This window comes from Cryptomeria japonica, chromosome 10 (genome assembly GCF_030272615.1).
Source record: "Cryptomeria japonica chromosome 10, Sugi_1.0, whole genome shotgun sequence".
NCBI lineage: Eukaryota > Viridiplantae > Streptophyta > Pinopsida > Cupressales > Cupressaceae > Cryptomeria > Cryptomeria japonica.
The window spans coordinates 667,664,185-667,684,148 of record NC_081414.1 but is presented as its reverse complement, the minus strand read 5'-3'; positions in this window follow the sequence as shown (position 1 = coordinate 667,684,148).

Here is a 19,964-nt window from a genome sequence, read left to right as displayed (position 1 = left end):
CAATCCCCTCCTCTCCACCTGTTGGAATCTCAGTCCGAGTAGCTCTCATGACCTATCGTCTAATGAGTGGCACATGATCCTCTAGATCCTCATCCTCTCTACCATGAGCTACAATAACCCTAGGGCCTAGCTAAATCTGACTAAAATCAATGCCTCTCTTGCAACCCCCATCCAATCCATTCATCCTACCTCCTCCTATCGATGGCAACCCTCTCGGTGATCTCATCCCTGCCCTACTAGTATCCCTCCCAATCCGGCCACCATATCTCCCACCCATAGGAAGCGGTCTCCTAATCCTGCCAACTGGTCCAAACGGTCCTCCACGGACTCTCAATCGACCTCCTCTCTGTCTGGGTCTCCTACCACCACCACCTCCATCCCCACCCTCATCTCCACCTCCCTTGGCCTCCTGAGCAGCTCTAAGCTCTCATCTCCATCTTTGTCTCCTGAAAACTAGATCATCTGAATCATCATCCTCATCTCCTAAGTTGGGAGGAGGATCCACTGGATCAATAATACAAGGAAATGGATGTGCCAATATGTATTGAGCATAATCTACAGTAACCCCAGGATCTATAATGTGCAATCTCATATCATAAGCCACCCTAGGAGTAGCAAGAAACTCTACGTGAGCAATCTCAAATGACAAAGAAGGTCCCCAATCTTGCCTATCTCTATAGTGTCGAGAATATATCATGACACCAATAGGCATAGGTTGAATGATACTGAACTGTCTAAGAGTGCGACTCATCAACTCTCTCTCAACAATGTATGGAGTCCGACCAATAAGATATCTACTCTACATAATAAATGGTAATGTCTGTGCATCATCCGTCCATGGCTCACAATCAACATATGGTCTCCAAGTAACACTATCCAAGGAATCAAGAACCCAATGCCAATACTCCATCTTACCCAGCTTATACTGAGTAAGGATACTTGCATAGAGAAAAACATATGGCTATCTCTCTCCACAAACTCTATGATGGATAGGCCGAGTAATAGCAATGTGCTCCCAACACCAGATCTGCAAAAGTGTACATCCTTTCGATAGACTAACACTCTCATCATAAACAACCTGATGAAGATCATGATATAATTGAGAAAGCATACAAACACCCCACTCATATTGAGTCTGATGTTGCATCATGTTGTGAAGAATCTCACCCCACCCAACAGCAAAACCTCGAGATCTCCTATCTGGACAAATAAATCCCCTAATCAAACTTGCAAGAATCACAGGGAGAGTCTCATCATACATAATCATATCCTTCCATCGGATCTCTCCTCTCGAGATGCTCTCATCGCCAAATACAGCTCTGCAAGGCTCTGTCCCTACATGGTCCTAAAAATTATACTGAACTAGCTCGCCAGTCACTGGGATATGAAGAATCTTATACACATCCTCAAGGGTCACACTAATCTCACCCATGGGAAGGTGGAAAGTGTTATGCTCATTATGCCATCTCTCAACTAACGCTATCAACAATCCCCTATCATGGGTAATATCAGGCATGTATAATAGATGGTGTAATCCACAGGCATCTATATGTCTCACCTCTGCCTGTGTAAGCTCTGGCACTAAGTGTCGCATCATCGAGAATTTCTTCCAACACTAGAGAATATGAAGTTTCTCCTATTTACCAAGAGAATTTGATCAATCATCACTCATCTATCTATCAAATCAAAGAGATCGCTAATCTATCATATCAATATTTTCAACATGAAGAAAATGAGGCTATCAAATCATTTTAAACCTATCAAACATGGTTTTCTATCAATCACTGAGTTCAATCAAAATTCTGCTATGCTCTTACATCAAAAACTAAATCGGTTTCTTAGAGCTAATCTATCCAATAAAATCAAATCGATCAATCGTTTATCCTATCAATCAACATCATCAATCAATCAATCAAGTACCTATTCATCATAATTGAGCATCAGACATGCCTAAATATAATCAACAAAGTGATTTTTGGCTATGAAATCTATCAAAAACATTCATCTAGAGCATATACGCTAACCTTTTTAACAAAAGCGCTATCCTATTGACCACAGGTGCTAACCAAAGCATATGCGCTAACGGTTTTAACAAAAGTTATAACCTTATGAACATATGCACGAAACAAACCAAATACACTAATTTTAGATGCAAAAGTGCAAACACACAATGCAGAAGCACTAACCTAAGCAAATGCACTAATATTCCTAACACATGCGCTACCAAAATGAGCGCATGTGCTAACATTGTCAAATGCACTAAACCTAAATGCAAATGCGCTAATCAAATAACGAAAATCGCAAAAAAAATCAAAAAATCCAAAAATACACCAAAAAAACATGAAAAATTGTACGACAAGTGGCAAACAAAGCTTAGGATAAGATACATATCGGATACCCATACTCAGAAGGTCACTGATATCTTTGAATGCACTCAAATCGATGGTTCTCCAAAGGAATCACCATTTCGCCACCTCACCAAGACAATTTTCTTCACAAGCTGACAAGGATGAAAAATGAAATTAAAATTAACCTTGGTTAATTTTATAATTACTATTTGAAAGGGTAATTGATGCTTTTCAATGGGGCAATTTAATTTGTTTTTTACAAATGAATTTAATTGATGGGACTTTTCAATTATTATGAGATCAATCGTTCAAACCAAATTTTTCAACAATTTCACAATCAATCTCCCGAGGGGGCACACAATCAGGATTTTCATCTTCATCGGGCACATTATCGAGACTTGATTTAATCTTTGAAACAACGTTGCCTCGACATCATTTCAAAGAGGGGCAAAATATATACACATAAAAATGGCTATGAGCAATTAAATAAATATTTTATATTTATTTAATAATTATTCTTCTATTAAATAGTTAATTTGAAAAGATTAATTTATTTAATTCATTTCGTGTCTTTCTATTAATTAATTTAATTGAAATATTTTATTAATTAATCCATATATCCTATTCCTCTAATTAATTAAATATCTAATATTTAATTATCTCCTTCAATCATTTAAATATCTAATATTTAATGATTATTCTTCTATCCTATAGTCTCAAATATTAAATAATTTCTAAATTATTTAATCCCTTTTCCAACTCACCTTCCATCTCCACTTCATCTTTCCTTTGCCAACTCATCAATCATGTGGCTAAGGAAATTAATATTTCTTAAATATTAATTCATCATTTATCTTCAACCTCCAAATTTAATGAAATATTGTGTACGTACACATATTTCATAGCCTTCTTCTATATTCTCTCCAACATCCCTACATCTTAGGAAGGACTTGAGTCCACTTGTCCTCTCATGCCTAAATTTTCTCCAACCATCTCTAGATTCCCTTAGTTAGCAACCCAGTCAAGGTGAGATGAGTGACACTCGTCTTCTCCTCCCCCCTTTGTCTCAACCTTCACCTTTGCTCACAGCCATCCAAATATACAGATTTGATCATGACCATTGATCTAAGTCACATCATCTTATCCTCTCAAGGTCTATAAAATCAGGAGTTTGAGTTGAGAGAGAGTTAGACTTCAAGTGAATTTTCAAGCTAACCATTTGTGAAAACTTATACATCCATGAGTTTTAATCTTGAAGCAAATAGCATAATCATTTAGCATAATCATTTAGCATAGTCATTTAGCATTGCATATCATAGTATCAGTTAACTACTAGTTATCAGTCCATTCTTCATATGCCATCTTGGAAGCCATCAGTGCTTGTCTGAGAGCACACCATCTGCAACCAAGAACAGTGGAGTTAGGACACAATGAGACATAAATCATGAAGGTAATACTAGTATTTTTATTTTATATGTATTTCATGTAGCATTTCCTTTGTATTTTTTGAAACTAACATGTTGCGGGTAGTATTTTGATGATGAAATTCAAGTCAACACAGGTGTCATTGAACCATTTCTTCACTTGGTGTTGTGTAAGGATATTTGGAAACAGGGATTACCGATTGAGTTTGTGAGTTGTAGAGGTTGACTAGTTAAGGTTATCCTCCTTCTGGTATGTTGCCTCCTCATCACAAGCACAAGGTTGTTGATATTGAAGAGATCTGGACTGTGACAGAGGTGACTAGAGACACATTGATTGGAAATCTTGTTGCTTTTGAGTTGAGCGAATTCAGTGAAGCCCCTCCTAAGTCTGAATTTGCTTTCAAAGCTATTGTATCTCACAAGCAGAAATATGATCCGAGAGAAAGTTCTACAAGGGTGTCCAGATATGACAAGGAGATGAGAGAGCTTGAAGAAGAAGAAAGAGATCTTGAATATCTTGAAGCCCTGATTGCTAGAAGATTACCTAAAGGTTCTGGTAAGTATGAGGGTAAGTTACCTCTTAAATGTTTTTCATGCAATAAGATAGGATATTTTGCTTCAAGGTGTCTGAAAAGAGAAAGAATTCCTTAGAATCCATTGAAGCCATATAAGCCTAAATATTAGAAGAAGTATTATTTTTCTATTGATGAAGGTGTGACAAATGATTAGTCTGAGAAGGGAAATTCAAGAGATGAATGGGTGTTCATTGCTATCAAGGAAGATGATCCGGTGACCACTGATTCTACTAGTTGTATTGTTGAAGATAAATCTTTGGTTGCTAAAGTTGAAGAGAAAGATGAATGGGTTATTGGCAGTGGTTTCTCTCATCATATGACATGCAATAAGAGTAAGTTTGTGAGTATGGAAAAGTATGATGGTGGTATATTAAGGTTTGGAGATGACAAAGTTGGTACAATTTATGGTAGAGGTTCTATTTTTCTTAATGGTAAGCATAACATTGATTATGTTTTGTATGTTGAAGGTCTAAAGCATAATCTTTTGAGTGTTGGACAGATGGTTGATAATGTTGGCATTTTGATAATGTTGTGATTGTCATTGATGGACACACACTTGTTTTATGATCACTTCCCTATGTATGAGTTATGCTCAACCGGTAATTGTTCCAACCAGTATTATGTATTATAGTCTTTAGACTATCGGTGTTTTGCAGAAGGTGTTTACTGGTCGCAAACTGACTGAAGACCCAAAGCGGTATGAAGACCTCAAGCGGTTCAAGAAACCCAAAGCAGTACGAAGGAACAAAGCGATAGTTAACATTTTTCCAGTCTTCATTGTGATAACCAGTAATTTGTAGAATGTATGAACCGGTAATTTTTTAATGAACCGGTGTTACTCTGTGATGAGTTACCAACCGGTATCTCTGTGATGAGTTATCATCCACTGACACTTTGGCAGTGATTTTGTGTCATGTTACCAAATGTGTCTAGATGCACTCAACCTAGGAACTTGCAATGTAATCCTATTGGACCGACATGAAATTAGATTCCTTTATAAGGACATCATGTCTAGGGTTTTAGAAGTTGATAGGGCTTTTGGTCGATGAGGGTTTTGTATGTGTGAATATAGAAGAGAAGATTAGGTATGTCTGAAGAAACAGAGTGTGGAGATATTGAAGATTGGAGTAATGCTAAATGTGCATTAACAATGAGCTATCAAGGATCTAACCAAGCATACAGTGCTAGTATCTAGATCATCTACTTGTTGATTACTCACATCTTCGACAAGTCTGAAACCCTTAACCGGGTAGGCCTAGCAAAGCCTTTGTAAATCCTCTAACAAGGTGGTTCACAACTATGAATCTGAAATCCTCTCACAAGGTAGTCTTTAACAGGACTTATCTCCTAACAGAGATCTAGATTCCTAACAGGATATGTTATGGTGAAGAACATTGTATGACCTTAACCGGTCTGGTTTCTATTCTGCATATAGTTACTTGTGAGTTTCCGCTCACTGTGGTTTTTCCCATTTGGGTTTCCACGTCAAAACCTCTTGTGTTATGGTGATTGTGCTCTTGTGGGTGAATGCTTTATTTGTTGTTTGGTTTGCATTTTTCTTAACCAATTTGTTAGTAAATATGTTATACCGGTTAATTGCTAAATTGTTTAAGAGTTTAAGTTTAGTATTTTTTGGAATACTAATTCACCCCCCCCCTCTTAGTATTCATCAATTGGTATCAGAGCCAACCTTTCTATAAGTTTAACCACTTGGAAGGAGATATTGGGGAATGCACCGTGAGGGAACTTACTCATCATCTCACTCAAACTGAGAAAGCCTTTGATGAACTCAAAGTCAAATATAAGGCCTCACTAGCAAAAAGAAGAGAGCATGCTAAGAAACTGATGGAGCTTACTGAAAATAATTCTTCTGATGAAGCAGACATGCAAGCCCTAGTTGAAGAAGTTGAAAAACTAAATGAATCTAATGCCAACCTGAGAAGGGAACTGGAAGGACTGACTATCAGAATATGTCAAGAGCTTGAGAACCAGAGGAAAGCTGAAGAACTGGTAAAAGATAAAGATCATGAGATCTCCAAGCTGAAGCAAGAAATCAGTACCCTTACCACTCATCTCCAAGAGAGTAAAGTGGAAAAAGAAGAAATGCAAGGTGAACTAAACATGGCTATTTCTAAGAATGCAACCTTGAAGGAATCCAATGCTGCTATTTCCAAGGAACTCACTGAGTCAAAGGAAATACTTGCCAAATTCAATAAGAGTGTTGTTAAGCTAGAACAAAAGCTTGAATCAGCAAAACTAGTAAAGAATACCACTGGACTTGGTTTTTCCGGTCATGAGGAAGGTGAGACCTCTGGAACAAAAGATGGAGCATCAAAGAAGCAACCAACATGAAAGGATAAAGGTAAGCAAAAGTTTAAACCTATTTGCTTTAATTGTCTCAAGGAAGGACATACTGTTAATATGTGTAGAAATAAGGCCTACAATAATTTTCCTTATTTTCTAAACAATAAGCCTAGATCCAATAGGTTCAATGGAAACTGTTATGCATGCAACAAGTTTGGGCATAAAGCATTTGAATGCAGGTCTGTTATGCACAACACTAGGAGATATCCTCAAAGGACTCAAGGAGTTTTTCCTAAATCATCTGTGAACTAGTATCTAAATCGGTATAATGCCTATGACCATCAGTCAGGTGGTGGTGGCTATCAAGTGACAACCGGTTCAAGAGAAACCTATTTGATCTGCCATGGTAGCGGTCACACTACTGCAACATGCAGGAGGAAGAATGGTAGAATGAACAATGGACAATGGAAAACACCTAGAATGGTATGCTATCATTGCAACAAATTGGGACACCCTACCAAAACCTGCAAAATGAGAAAGAACCTATCAGATGATATACCGGTCACTCCAGAAGGAAAGATTGATGTTGAAACCATTCAAGCAGGAATGAATAAAACATGGAAAAAGAAACTAGAAGAAGTGTCACAAGATGAACCAATTTCTGCACCTAGTGTGGAAGTCTTTGAACTGGCAAACTGAGCTTTAGAAAATCTTAGGGGGAATAAATCAGTGAAATGTTTTGAACCCTCGGTCTATACTGGTAAAAGACCTTAACCGATATATGTTACCTGTCAATTGGCAGAAGATTGTGAAGCGGTAAAAGGCAAAATTAGGGTTTATGCCCTAGCGGTGGAGCATTTATTATGGTAGGTGAAGAATTCGTTTAAAAGGAATTTTCAAAGTCATTTTCACTTATCAGTTTTCGAGCAAAGAATTTTTCAAGAATAGAGCGACAAAAGGCGATTCGACTTGCAATTCAGAGAGATTTCAAATATTGCAGAAGCATCCGGAGATATTTACAATCAATCAAGTGAAGAACACCACGTGGTAATCAAGCAACCAAAGTGGTGTGGTGTGAGCTGCATTTGTCAAACCCTAAATTTTGAAATTGTGAAGGTATTTCTCAAAAAAATTGTTTATCAGTTAAATCATGGCTTCTGCGTCGCACTCCAGTTCTAGTGCACCTATGGAGTCAGCTGAATTCATTCAAAGAAAAATGAAATACAATGTCCTATCCCAAATACCTGCTGGAGTCATTTTCAAAGGAGATATTTCAGGGTACATTGACTACAAACTGGAAGACCTTGGATCCTTAGCAATTCATTCCAAGCTAAGTCAATTTTGTGGGGATGACAAGAAGATCAAACCAGAATACAGCATTTTGGAGAGGAAGAAACTTTGCAATGTGGTTTACTTTCTTGAAGAGTTCACAGAAGACCACATCCGCATCATCCTGAGCAGAGTGCATGGCGACAAGATGTATCTCGAGAGGATGCATGACATTACGCCTGAAGCAATTCATGTCGTCATCAGTTTTTGCAACATTGGTGAGGTGTTAGCCCTAAGGAAGGTCATCAAAACTGAAATGACTAAGCTCACTGGTTCTGTGAGTGATCAATGGGGAATGATCGTTAACACCATCAAAGATGAGTTGGTCAAGTATGCTTGCATGGTGATAGGATACCAAACATTTTATGCCAGCAGATTAAACTTTGTCTATGCTATTGCGATTAATGTTGCCTATAGAATGATCATGGAGGATGCCTCATTTGATCTATGCACCTATTTGCAGAAGCAAATTTTATTAAACTTCAAGTCCATCAAACAGGACAATGCCCTAAGATTAAAATTTGGACAACTTTTGGTGGGTCTATTTTTCTACTTTCAAGGCTATTTCCCAGGAGTCGGTGATATTCAATGGTCTGCTGACCAACTGGTCACCAAACAAATTAGGGAAAGTCTCCAAGCGGTGGGAACCGGATATCCTGAAGTCTTGAATAAATACCTTGATGAATTCAAGTGGAAGATGAGCCAGAGGATGAGGATATCCAGCAACATTGTTAAGAAATATGAAGAGGAAATCTACTTTACCATTAGAGTAGATGAGTGTGTAATGGAAGCAGTAGAGCCTAGACAGGAAGAAGTAGAACCTATGGGTTATGAGGTAATGTACGACATGTTGGATGGGTATGCCTCTACCCTAATTACCTCTCCTTTAAATTCTAAGAAAAAGTGAACCGGCGCCTACTTGGAAAGGGTAACACCGGTTGAAGAACCTTCTGTGAAAAAGGGAAAGGAAGTGATAGCAGCATTGGCACCAGTTACCTCAGCCAGCCCAAAAGTGACCAAGCGGTCACCTGCCAAGAAGAAACTAGAAGTTGCACCCGCTAAAGTATTTGAAAGGAAGCGGAAGACCAAGAGAAACTCACTAGAATCTAAAGATACAGAATCAAATGTGCAGCCTAAGAAGACAAGGAAAACAAGGAAGAAGATAAAAGCTACCGGCAATACACCTGCATCATTAGCACCGGTAAATATTGAAATCTCTTCTTATAAGCCAATGACACATTGTCAAAGGACTATCAAGAATATAAGAAGAAAATTGCTTAGTGATCTGAAGGAGTGTTTTGATGATTTTACCGATAGTGAGAAAGAGGAAACAGAGCGGGAAGTCATTAATTATTTGTGTATGAATGACCGATCGCCATCAGAAATTAGATCTGAGGCACCTGATTCTTTATAAAATTCTTTGGACAATAAATGGCGCATTGCCATAGAAAAAGAACCGGAAATAAGGGAGAAAGTATTTGCTCAGTACTTTCCTGATGCCTACAATTCCGAATTATTTCAAATTATGGACACACATAAAGGTCTCTTCTTCATGAGAAGAAGAAGACTTAGGCTGCTTGAAGGAAAAACCTCTGAAGTAGAGAAGGACACTCATCTGCATGCCAAAGTTGTTATCCAATTGCATCAAGTGTCTGAGGCCAAAAAGAAGGCCGCACAAGACCCTGACCTTTCTTCAACCAAACCGGATGAGGTATTTGATGATGAAGGAGACCCTGCTATAGAATAGGTGGACACCATTGATGTTGATGCTTTGGATGTTGAAGATGTCACTCCAGACGCTGAAAAGGAAAAGGCTGATAAAGAAAAAGTAGACAAGGAGAAATAGAAAAAAGAAAAATCAAACAAGAAGAAGCTGGAAAAGGAAAAGGCAAACAAAGAGAAAGCAGTGAAAGAGGAAGAGAAAAGGAAAGCGGAGGAGAAGAAGAAACAAGAGGAAGAGAAGAAGAAACAAGAAGAGGAGAAGAGGAAAGCAGAGGAGGAAAAGAAAGAAGAGGAGAAGCAGAAAGATGAGGAGAAGAAGAAACAAGAAGAGGATAAGCGAAAAGAAGAAGAAAGAAAGAAGCAGGAAGAGAAGAAAAAGCATGAAGTGGAACAAAGGGAGAAAGAAGAGGAAAAGAAAAGAGCGGAAGAGAAGAAGGAAGCAGAAAAGAGAAAACAACCAGAGACTCCAAAGGCAACTGGTGGTCAAGCCAAACCGGCCGACATCACTAGTCCTCTTGACCTCCAATCTGCAGATGAATCAGAGTTGCTGCAAGGCATAAAGCTAGCATAGGAAAGACTAGAAGAATTGAGAAGGAAAAAGGAGCACGATGTCATTCACACTATGATTGACACCCTTACCAGTTTGATCCCAGGTACCAATCTCCCCAGTACCGATTCCTCTCTGGCCAAACTGAAACTTCTACGTACAGTGGTAGAGGACCAAGTATAGTGCCTAGAGGAAGTTGGTGAAGCTAATGCACAGAAGAAGCATCAAAAGGCACTTAACACTGCCTTAGTAAAGAAACTTAATGAGCTCCGGTCTCAACTTCAAAAAGAGCAGAAGGATATTAGAGATGCTATGGATGAGGGAAAACCATCGCTAAGCAAAATAAGCCAACCCCATCTATTTTGTGATGATGTGCTTGCATAAAAGGATAAAATGCAATCTGATTTGCAGGCATACATAAGCAATTTTAAGACCTTGTATGATTCTTTCACCACATATGGGCAAACTATTCACCGATATCAGCTTCAGTCTGCCAGGATAGAGTTGGAGATTAGCAACAGGACAAGAGATTTGCAGGAACTTTAACTAGTTCTATTACCAGACTGCAAATTCTTCATAAGTGCTTTCTCAATCTAGAAGCTTTAACGGTAACTCAAGAGATGAGTACAATTGATGCCATGGAAGAACAGGTATCACAGATGCAGACGGAAAGTGAGGTAGCTACCTCATTACTTGAGTCGTGGTCATTATCCATGAAGACTTTTATGCGGGATTTTAAATCAGTTTTTGATAAGTTTCACTCATTATTGTCATAAACACTTATTTATTTTACTGATAATGAGAAACAAGGGTTATTCTGCAGTACTTTGTCATTGTTGGCAAAGGGGGAGTAGTATCTAAAATTTTGGTGAATGTTATGTATACGTTCTTGTTATTTCTTTAAGGGAGTAGTCTACATTGTATTTTATGCAAAAAGGGATAGTGTATATGCTTAGGAGGAGCAATTTTGATTATGGCATATTTTTGTTGTAAAACACTTAGATGTCAAAATTTTCCTAAGTGTTGCCATCAATGCCAAAGGGGGAGATTGTTGGCATTTTGATGATGTTGTGATTGTCATTGATGGACACACACTTGTTTTATGATCACTTCCCTATGTATGAGTTATGCTTAACTGGTAATTGTTCCAAACAGTATTATGTATTATAGTCTTTAGACTATCGGTGTTTTGTAGAAGGTATTTACCAGTCACAAAATGACTGAAGACCCAAAGTGGTATGAAGACCTCAAGTGGTTCGAGGAACCCAAAGTGGTATGAAGGAACAAAGCAGTAGTTAACATTTTTCCAGTCTTCATTGTGACAACCGGTAATTGGTAAAATGTATGAATTGGTAATCGGTAATGAACCGGTATTACTCTATGATGAGTTACCAACCAGTATCTCTGTGATGATTTATCATCCACCAACACTTTGGTGGTGATTTTATGTCGTGTTACCAAATGTCTCTAGATGCATTGAACCTAAGAACTTGCAATGTAATCCTATTGGACCGACATGAAATCAGATTCCTTTATAAGGACATCATGTCTAGGGTTTTAGAAGTTGATAGGGTTTTGTATGTGTGAATATAGAAGAGAAGATTAGGTATGTCTGAAGAAACAGAGTGTGGAGATATTTAAGACTGAAGTAATGCTAAATGTGCATTAACAATGAGCTATCAAGGATCTAACCAAGCATATTGTGCTAGTATCTAGATCATCTACTTGTTGATTACTCACATCTTCGACAAGTCTGAAACCCCTTACAAGGTAGGCCTGGCAAAGCCTTTGTAAATCCTCTAACAAGGTGGTTCACAACTGTGAATCTGAAATCCTCTCTCAAGGTAGTCTTTAACAGGACTTATCTCCTAATAGAGATCTAGATTCCTAACAAGATTTGTTCTGGTGAAGAACATTGTATGACCTTAACCGGTCTGGTTTCTATTCTGTAGATAGTTACTTGTGAGTTTTCGCTCACCGTGGTTTTTCCCATTTGGGTTTCCAAGTCAAAACCTCTTGTGTTATGGTGATTGTGCTCTTGTAGGTGAATGCTTTATTTGCTATTTGGTTTGCATTTGTCTTAACCGGTTTGTTAGTAAATCTGTTATACCGGTTAACTGCTAAACTATTTAAGAGTTTAAGTTCAGTATTTTTTGGAATACTAATTCACCTCCACCTCTTAGTATTCATCAGATAAGGGTTATGATTTGCAATTCAAGAATGGAAAATGTAAGATCTTGAGTAGCTCCAGAATTGAGATTACATCAGGTACAAAGACTAAAGGTAATATCTTTCACTTCAATGTTGGTGGTAAAGGTTGTTTTGATTGCTCAGATTGATGAATGTTGGTTATGGCATATAAGGATGTCATGTGAATTTGTTGGCATTTTGAGTTTCTTGGAATTTTGTATATACATTGCATTAATGATATGTTGTCATTGATGTCAATTGAACCCGTAATGGTATTCATGTTATTGTTGATATTATTGTTTTTTAAATTGACCAGTAACCAGTAAGAAGAGATTTGTGGAAGATGTTGTAAACCGGTATGTAAAGTGTGTGAGTTGAACCGGTGAACTGGTGTAAAGGGTTAAACCTTTCTATGAAATGTAACCGATAAACCCTATTAGTTGTTAAACCCTAACTGATCAAGTTTGTTGGTTTATTATCTAATGAGTGGTAATGATGGAGACACGTGTGATCATTGTATGAGCATATGTTCAAATTGTTTTGGCCCGTTTGTTTGTTATCTAGGGAAGGAGCAAAGTGAATTGCATCTAATGCACAGTGTGTGATGAGTTACAAAGTCCGATGAAGTGGTGATCATGGAGAGGTTGGAATTTTCTTGAAGAATGCGAAGAGATTGTCATGATTTCTAATAGTCAAGATTGAACCGACTTGTTTGTAATATCGATGATGAAAATTAGGTTTTTGACTGTGTTACCGACGTAATTGATTTGTATTTAAGGTTGATGAAGTTGTTTGTAAAGGTTGTTGGCAAGATTGATAGAAACCTGTTGTGTGTAGTTGCCTAACCAGTGAATGGATCTGCACTTTGAGTGAAGGCAGATTGAAGGTTAAAATTATTTGATCAAGCAAATGTAGTGCTACTCAAACAGATCAAGAAAACCTATTATTTTCTAACAATTATAGCAAAAGTGAAATCCCTTAATCAGGTAAGCTCTAACAAGCTTGGTTACTCGTTAAATCCTCAAACAAGGTGGTCCATTATCTTGGATTCTTAAATCCTCCAGCGAGGTTACTCCTAATAGGGTATTGTTCTTTTCATCAAGGCTTATTTATAAATCCCTTAACCGGGTGATTCCTAACTGGAATTAGTTCTTAACAAGACTTATTGTAAAACTTTAATAGGCTTGGATCCTAACAAGGCGAACTTCAGAATAGTTCAGATAGCTATCCTTTTGAGTCTCATCTCACTGTGGTTTTTACCTATTTGGGTTTTCCACGTATAAATATTTGTGTCAAGTGGTGAATGCTTTTGTGGTTATGATCTTATTTGTTGATTTGATTAGCTTCTGATAAGGCATGATAAGTAGAAGCATTGAAAGATGAATATGTTGAGTTATGATTAAGAATTGTTGATGTTTACAATATTGAAGTTGTTTACTGTTAAGTTGTCATAACAGTTAAACTGGTTGATGTCAAGTATTCTTATGAATATTGATCTTGACTGAGATATGTTCACTTTGTGTGACTGATTTTGAGATTGGGAACTTTGTATTAGTTTTTCAATATACTGATTTACCACCCCCCCCCCTCTCAATATTCTACCGGATACTTATTCTTTCATCATACCATTAGAATTTTAAATGCATGGTTAAGATAATTTCCACTCAAGATGTAAGAGATCTACCTAAGATTGTAAAACATTTTAATCATGTAAGGAATGTCAGTTAGGGAAGCAGGGAAGAGTTTCTTTCAAAACCAAATAGTATACTTCTAATGGAATATTGGATCTTGTGCATACTTATTTGTGTGGTCCTTCTAGAGTGAGAAGCTTGGAGGGTCATAGATATTTCATTTTGCTAATTGATGACTATTCAAGGATGATGTGGGTTGCTTTCATAAGGGAGAAGTCTGAAGCATTGGAGAAGTTCAATATTTTCAAAGCTACTCTTGAGATGGAGATTGGTCTAAAGCTGAAGTGTCTAAGATCTGACGGAGGTGGTGAATTTACCTCCGATGAGTTAAATTATTTATGTGAAGAGCATGCGATGAAGAGACAATTATCTTCTTCGTGGACCCCTCAACAGAAAGGTGTTGTGGAGAGGAAGAATATGTCAGTTTAGGAAGCTGGTAGAACCATGATGATTGAAGGAAATGTTTCACATATCTACTGGAGAGAAGTTGTGAGTACTGCAGTGTATACTTTCAATCCATTTCATATCAAAGGTGATACTGGTAAGACTCCTTATGAGTTATGGTTTGGTCATACTCCTATAGTTAGATATTTCAAAAATTTGGTAGTAAATGCTATATTAAAAGAGATGAATATCTAGGGAAGGTTGATGCTAGAAGTGATGAAGGCATCTTTCTTGGTTATTCTACTAAGAGTAAGGCCTACCAATGTTACAATAAAATATTGAGAAAGATAGTTGAAAGTGCTAATGTGAAGGTTGATGAAGGAAATGAGAGATAGATTAGATCTTGTGGATATGATTCAGATGATCAAGATGTCAGTGCAGATAAAGGAAAGCAAGTGTAGACCCAGAATTAAGTGCAGATTTTTTCGGCAATGCCTGAGAATGAAGGAGAAGGTGCAAATTCTAGTGTAGAAGAAAGAAGTCAAGAATCTGAAAAATCATGGAAACCCTAAGACTCCCAAGTATGTAAGAATGAATCATTCAAAAAATCAGATAATTGGTGATAAGAATAGAGGTGTGATGACTAGGAAAAGAATTGTTGAAGAGTATTGCTTGATTTCTAAGATTGAACCTAAAGATGTTGATGAAGCTTGTAAAGATGAAAATTGGGTTAAAGCAATGGAAGAAGAACTGAAACAGATTGAAAAGAATAATACATGGTGTATGCAGGAAAAGCGGGTCAATAGAACTTAAAATGTGAAAAATGAAGCCTAAGGAGCCTTGTCCACACACCCACAGGACTTCTTGGTGCAAGCTATGGAGTCATGAAGGATGAGTCAGCTTCCCAAGGTTGGTTCCATGATTCTCTATCTCACAAGGTCCCTCAAACCAATTTCTTTGCTCTCATATCACTAAGCAAAGTGGTTTAGGGATGACAAATGCAAGAACAAGGGATGCTTTGGTTGATTTTAACATGAGAATGCAACCTATCTATGCATGATCCTACAAATGAAATGAACTAGATTATAAGATGACAAGATTAGTAGTGATACTATCCTAACATGATATACTAGTTATATAGTTAAGCTATTGATAAAAGAAGCAATCTAAAATGATTATTAGATTAAATCTTATTTACAATGAGAGAGACTAAATGTGATAAAATTGAGCATAAGTATGATACTAAGAGCTTGCATATATTTTTTTGGAGGAATGAGAGCTCTATTTATAGCAAAAATAGGGCAATGGATGGACAGGATTGAAAGAGTTAATCAAGGGTTGAGTTTGAAAGTTGCTCCATCCATGTTCACAATTTTCACCAATGAAATGGTGACAATTGGTAACATAGGGTTGGTTGAGAGGAGATGTAAGAAGCATTAAATGCTTGAGAAGACCTAATGGTTACCTTAGGGGGTAAGGGTTAAGGTTAGGTTAGGATTACCCATTGGATAAAGCTTTTACCCAAAGGATAAACTCTTGTGCAAAGGATTAAGGACTAACCATGGTCAAAGAAATAAATGCTTGATGAGACCCTTGGGTTACATGGAGGTTGAGTTTAGAGAAAGTCTTTAATCATGTTGGAGGGTTGAGTTAACCATTAATGGTTTGGAAGACATTCAAAGTTAAGTTGTTGAAGCCTTTAATGGTTCTCAAAGACTTTGAGGGTTTGAGAAGTGACTTCCCCTTGCTTAGGGATGTGACAATATTTAGGAGATGGGTTAGGTTAATTTAGAAGTGATTAGAAGAATCTAGAAGGAGGTTTAGAGAGGCAAGTGGGAGATGTAGGATTTTGCAAGTGGATGAGGAATAATAGGATTTAATTCAAATAAAGTTAATTTAATTCAATTTGGTTGCAATTTGGGAAATTGAATAAATTAGATTTATTCAATATAGGGTAAACTATTTAATTAAATTTGAATTTAATTAATAAGTGGATAGAAGGGATTTAATTGAATAAAATGATTTATCCCATTAAATGGTAAAAGAGGTTTAGTGAATTTAATTTAAATAAATTGAGTAATTTGCTTAATTAAATAGAGGAATGTGAGTGATTCAATTAAATTGGATCTAATTAAATAGAGTAATGAACATAAGATATTCATTTAGGAATATGGTCATTTTTATATGTCTACATTTTGCCCCTCTTTGAAGTGACGTGTGTGCACGTGTTAATTCAAAGAAAATGATGTGTTGTCAAATTTTGATTATGATCAGTGTGATGTTATTTTTAAGATTTTCATGTCGTGCCCCATATTTGATAAATGATGTTTGATAATGCCCCCTTGGGAGATGAATCAAAATTTTTTGAAAATTTAATTTAATTTGATAATTTTGTTTCCATTTTAAAATTTTGTCAATGTGGAATGTGAAAATTGATTCATCTCCTGATAAATAATATTTGTTAGGGTTAGACGGAGACCGCGAGCAAGTGACATGCCCCATCTCCAAATCCTAATTTCAATTCACCCTATAAAAGGGGAAAAGTGCCTTGTTTTGTCTCATTTGTGCTTTGTTGACTTTGGAGAGAGTGATTTTTGGAGAAGAGTCAACATGCCGATTCCATATTCTAATCATCAATTCGAGTGCGTGCAGAGGTATCGGAGGCCCGCTGCATATGGACCACTGGTAAGTCAACTTTTTGACCCTTTTTGGATTTTTGATTTTGTCATTTTTGGTACTTTCTCAAATTTTTCATGTGGATCTTACGTTTTAGCACGTCGCGTCGAAAGTGTAGCACATACAAAAAATTTCCTAGCGCGTAGGGTTTAACAAAAAGGGAAGTGTTCAAAATTATTAGGCTAGCGCATAGTTAGGTTAGGGTAGCGCTTCGCTTTAGATTAGCACACCGGGTGTATAGGATAGCACAGAGGGAAGTCAGGTAGCACATAGGAAAAACCTAGCGCATAGGGCTTGTAGGAGGTCGCATGGGTAGGGTTAGATTGCACGTAGGTGTAACCTACCGCACGGGGTTAAATGTGTACTACGTGGAGGGAATAGAATAGCGCATAGAGGGTCTTAGCACATAGGGTTTTTTAGAGGGTGCTTGCGAAGAACAGGATAGCACATAGGGTTTTCTTAGCGCATTGGGTTGGTCAGGTAGCGCGTAGACAAAATAGCGTAGCGTGTGAGATGCAGTTTGTCACTTGGATAGGATAGGTTAGCGCATACAAGAAAAATTTTTGATGAAGTGGGTTTTTGTGAATGAGAAAATTTTGTAGGTAATGTCAGGTGCGCCAGGATAAGTGAATTTTTGCCAGTTTCTGTGTCTGTTGTCATTGATATGTCCAATATGAGTTCTGATACAACTTGATTTGTTTTGCGATGTTTGCAAGTTGATAGTGATTTTGATATGATTTGGATATTTTGTGGAACTTGATTTAAATGTGTTCAAAGTTTTTCAAGTTTTGGATATGAATATGCTTGATATGAATTTGTGGAGTTTGAGTTGTGTTACAAGCTGATATGGAACTTGAGTTGTGTTACAAGTTGATATGGAACTTGAGTTGTGTTACAAGTTGATATGTTTATGAAACTTGAGTTGTATTACAAGTTGATATGATTTGATGGAGTGATATGATGTGAAACTTGATTTAGATTTGTTCAAAGTTTTCAAGTTTTTGAGATGATTTTGATTTTGATATCCATAAGTTGATGAGGGAACTGATATTTGGACTTGCATTGTGTTTGACAGGAGCGTCTTGGTGTAGTGCAGTCGCATGAGCAATTTCTGAGACCGTGGTCATTCATACCATGATTGACACAGGGAGACAAGGATATTATTGACAGGTGTGGTTTGACCTCTTTGCTAGAGATGCCTTGGTTTATTGTAAACCAGGGTTTGTTGATAGCATTGGCAGAGAGGTGGCATAGCAACATGAACACCTTTTATTTAGCTACAAGTGAGATGACAGTGACACCTGAGGATTGCTACCGGATTCTGCGGATTCCTATAGTAGGTGCACTGCTACCGTATGAGCAGACAGAGGAGGGTGGGACCGAGGCATTGCGCCAAATTTTTCAGGATGATACCCTTTGTGGGTATGAGATCCCATGGCAGGAGTTTTTGGATTTGGATTATGCTCCCTTGCCATTAGTTCTAGCAGGTTTCATTGGTGGTTTTCTATGTCCCAACCGTAGGTCGAAGGGATTTTTCATTGGATGTTGATTAGTGCTAGAGGACATGGTGATGTAGGGTCATCGTTTTGCATGGGGATCAACTATACTGGCCCATCTATATGGGGATCTTCATGAGCTAGTGTACCTTGGATATGGCAGTCTATCAGTTGGTGTGACACTTCTCCAGGTATGGGCATAGGAACATATTCCCACAGCTAGGCCATTGGCATAGGAACATATTCCCGCAGCTAGGCCATTGGCAGATAGGGATAGGCCTGTTGGATGTGCTTATGCATATGGGTACAAGGGGATAGTTGTCCAGCGCAAGCTGGGAAAATTAGAGCATTGGAGGAGAGTGCTGGATGGCATTGATACAGTCATCTGGCAACCATATACAGGTTGTGAGGTTTGGGCTGAGGATGGGATGGAGATGCCACATGTCTTCATGTCCCAATATCTGATAGGGCGGATGCCCTTTGTTATAGAGATATTTTTGCATAGTCGGGTGTTGTGGCAGTATGGGCAACAGCAGGGCATTCCACAGGGAGCATGCCTATATGCTCGATGGAGATAGGACATCCCAAATTGGGGTCCTACGATTGACAACACGACAGCAGTAGATGAGTTCTTTTAGTTAGCCGGCCAGATTTAGGATTATGCCCCTGAGATCGTGGATGCAGGGATGACTCGCGAGTTTCCAGGACTCTTTGCAGCACGGGCAGTAGCCAGGATATCTGATCCAGCTGATATGATTCCAGCATTCGATGATGATGAGGAGGTAGATGAGGGAGGGGGGATGGAGGAGGAGGGGATGGAGGAGATTATAGAGGAGGTGGGAGAGGTTAGCGAGTAGTTAGAGGGAGATTGGAGTTAAGGAGGAGAGGAGATAGGGATGGAGATAGTGGTGGGAGGGTGATACGGGTAGAGAGAGTTGTCCAGCGGGTGGTCTTGGATAGAGGGAGAGGGGGTTTGGCGATCAGAGCTGGAGAGGAGGAGCTGGTGAAGGAGGTGATAGCAGCAGTGGGAGGATATGAGGATGTGCAGAGATCGACTCAGAGGAGGAGATCAGATGTATTACCTCCGCCAGCACCAAGGACAGGTAGAGGGACAGAGGGTACCCCTACAGATGCGGATTCCAACACATGTGGAGGACACACAGATTAGATCAGTGCAGGAGTTGCAGGCACAGATGCTAGTGCAGTAGCATCAGATTACACAGCTGACCACAGAGCATGATACTAAGATAGAGCGGCAGCGTCAAGCAGAGGAGCTCG